Below are 3,880 nucleotides of genomic sequence, written 5' to 3' on the forward strand. Positions count from 1 at the left end.
ATTATAAACCACATCATGGATAAAGTTTACAAAGCCACAGTCAGGTGAGGATCAAGGGTCTTAATACGTAATATAATAATAGTAATTAGTTGATTGTCTCACAAACGTAACCAGCACATTTCTCCCCACATAGCAAACCCATAATACAGCGAGGGAGAAGAACCACATGAAACTATGCAACTATATATTTTTTCTAACAGGGCAGTAAAAGTTTAGATGGCTAATATGAGCTGTTACTGTGGCTGAGCTGGTTAAAGCGTTAAGCCTTGTTTATACTGGACGCGTCCGCATGAGCCCAAAGGTGCGTGCTGCAAAAATAACGTGATTGTAACAGTGCGCGCGCCTCCGCATCCCCTAGACACCATTTACTACACACAATAGGCTTTTTTTCTCTGATTTTGGAAACTCGATCGACTTAAAATGCTTCCAAGATCGACGGGTTGGTGATTCCTGTAACTGTTTTACGGTCAATGGCAAGAGTACTAATCAGCTGTCTCACGAACGTAACCAGCACATTTATCCCCACATAGCAAAGCCATAACACAGCGAGGGAGAAGAATTAAGTTACATGAAACAATCCAACTACATATTTTACACCACTGACAAGGGAAAAGTCACTACTCACGGTGTTCATGGCTAGCTTCTAGCTTTCTGCGGCTTCTCTTTCAAGGTAGTGACGAAACGCGCTCTGTAACGCTGTTTGTTCCCTGTCGGCTACGGTAGAAACATGACGTCACAATATGTCGACTTTCATAGAAGGGGATTCCCGCGCCTATGTAGATATAAATGCCTCATTCTAAGGTAATAAAAACATTACGGTTTATTAAGTAAGTTCTTTATACACCACTGAACACATAGTTATGGATGTCATATTGCATTTCTGTTAATAGATACTCAAAATTTTCACACATTGCACCTTTAAGTCAGTTTGACCTTTGAGTTTAATTCGACTCGGATCCATGCTTTTATACTAATACAGTACAGTATATGTAACATTTTAAAAGACATTAAGAACTCTTGACACGATTCATAAAGTTATTTAATAGGATTTTTAATCAGGCACTGAAAGTACGTTTTTTTCTGCTAATGGAATCACTTTGGTTTCCCCTTAACAACTCAGAAAACATTCACAATCACATAGCAGGGCTATTGCTTAGATTTTACAATCTAGCATCATGACAATGAGGTTTGCACATAAGCACCATTTAAAATCAAGCTCAAGTAATACAAAGTACATGTAATGTAATTATTACACTCCACAGTTCAATCACAAGGACCTCACGGTTACACACACGATTAAACATTGACAAAGGTTTTACGTTTGTTTAACATTGTGGTTAATTATAACATTGGTCTTACTCAGTCTTCATTAACTTGTCCCTCAAAAACTCTGATATAAGCTGCCGTATTATGTCATAGTAATGCGATGCCATTTTCCTAATTTTATCAGTCGCTGGACAATTTACATTCATTAAACACGCAATTCCATTGAGAACGTCACACACAGCCCCGAATGCATGTTGACAGATGCTGTTATACTTATCAGATGCTCTGAGTTTTGACAGGTGCCACACCACCGCTCACCTGCCGGATTGTCTGTCGAAAACTAATTTGCCATCAGCAATGTAATGAAAGCTTCGTGAAGTTAGTGTTTAAAGATAGACTGCATTTTCCACCGCCATGCGTCACCATCACCGGGGTGTAAAGAAGAGTTTAGTGTTGATGGGAAAGTGTGATGCTCACACATTTGAACACATCATCTTTATGTGTGTGAGTGTGTGTGTGTGTGTGTGTGTGTGTGTGTGTGTGTGTGTGTGTGTGTGTGTGTGTGTGTGTGTGTGTGTGTGTGTGTGTGTGTGTGTGTGTGTGTGTGTGTGTGTGTGAGATACGGCAGCACCTCCTTGCATACGTTTTGTCTCAATTGCAATTGTGAGGCATCTGAAGCGTGACTGGTGAACATAGACACGGGGGTGAGAGTGTTGTTCCAGAGAGCCATTGCTTGTTGAAACTGAAAGAAAGAAAAACAATTCCCCCGTGTGTAGGAGAACTGACTAGTTTCACAGGATCTCACTGCTGCTCCACACACATTTTGTTTTTGGTAAATATGTCGTATAATGCGGATGGCAGTGACTAAGTGGTTCGAAAACCTGGCCCCAGACACGCGAATGGGCCTGTCATTTAATCTTTCTCAAACCCTGAACTCATCGTGCAGTTGATGGCTCTTGACCTCCTCTCCAGGGGTCGTGACCTCTAGCTGACCCTGGACTCTGACCCCTCTCTCTTCCAGCAGCATCATAATTACAGCAGGGATTTCATTAGCAATACACAATCAAAATGTCATCCGGTCTGAATGTAAATTTAGGCCTTTATTTTATTCTAAAATATAAAATGATTGAAAACGTTATGTGTACAGTATGAGTAAATTTCACAAAATATCTATCAGATTTCGCACAAAAATCAAGTGTAAATATTTTGCAGACAAAATTAAGCCTATTTTGTGTTATTATTATTGATGTGATTATTATATTTTTATGGTTTTGCATGACATTTCATTTGATTTTCAGGAAATTGCAAATAAATAAATGAATTAATAATAATGCCAACAACAACATCACAAAAATCTTAGTCACCATGAAATCAAAATTGACCATTCTTATTTTTTTATGGAATTTATTTACTTTTTAATTCATGTGGCCTCGTAATTTGTTAATCAAAATAGCTTTTCTCTGATGACGGTTTACTGGTGTGAGGGGCGGGGCAAGCCGTCACTCACATGAGATTGTAAACAGCGATGATGTGTTTTGTGGGCGGAGCCTAACAGGTGACAGAAAATGACACTTCTGCAATAGCAGTCTTTGGAAGCCATGGAATAAAAGGATAAACAAGTAAATTTTGAGTTCATATTTAACAATTCTGACTTTTTTTCTCGCAATTCACAGTTTATATCTCACAATTCAGACAGACGTCTGTATTCTATTAAAAAATAGACCTTTTTTTTTTTTTTGCTTTCTGACATCCAAAGGCACAATAAGACATTTTTTGTCTTATTCCGTGTATCTTGACCATTTTCCTCCACTTGTCACCACTGTTTTTCTGCCACCACAATGTGCGCGCATCTACAGTGAGGATGTGTGACGTCTGCTTCCAATGATCCATGCAGTTCCCAATGGACAAAATCAAGTCCCGTCCGACATTTTTACTGGTTTGAGAAGCAAATACATCACAATAGGGAAGAAAAGACTATCGCAACTTCTATTTCATGTGGTGTTTTGGTTTTGGTGGTAAATTATGAAAGATTCACACATATAGACAATATTGTGCATTGTGGAGATTTCCTGTATGTGCTAAACAACGTATATACAATTTAGTTCGCTTACAAGTTTGCTTACATGCCTCATTGGGTTGCAAATGATATTTTGACACATATTGACCCGTAAGATCATGATGACATCCTGTCCTATTTGTCTAGTCAATGTAGCTTATTAAAGTACATGAGCGTTGAGCAAATGATGATTGTAAAAGAACAGTGCTAGTGTGAGTGTGGATGAATTGTTGAAGGTGTGCAATCTGTACGTATGTTTGAAGCATCTTTGTGAAACAAAGCTCCCTCTGCCTCTAGGAGTTTGACAGCGGGAGAGAGTCTTATAATGCACTTCAAAGATTCTTCTCATTGGTCACTTACTGAGAATAAGACAGATCAAACGTCGCTCAGTCGAAATGAGAGAGAGAAAAAGAGAGAGAGAGAGAGAGAGAGAGAGAGAGAGGGGGGGGGGGGGCATTGCAGAAGATTTCTTTATGTAATGTGCATCCTCTCCTGTTGCACAGTGTGCACTTGTATGCAATGTGTGTGTGTGTGTGTGCATTGGTTTGTGTGTTGCAA

Source organism: Siphateles boraxobius, unplaced genomic scaffold, assembly GCF_051911475.1.
Source record: "Siphateles boraxobius isolate OS27281-9 unplaced genomic scaffold, OSU_SipBor_1 130, whole genome shotgun sequence".
NCBI classification, from domain to species: Eukaryota; Metazoa; Chordata; class Actinopteri; order Cypriniformes; family Leuciscidae; genus Siphateles; species Siphateles boraxobius.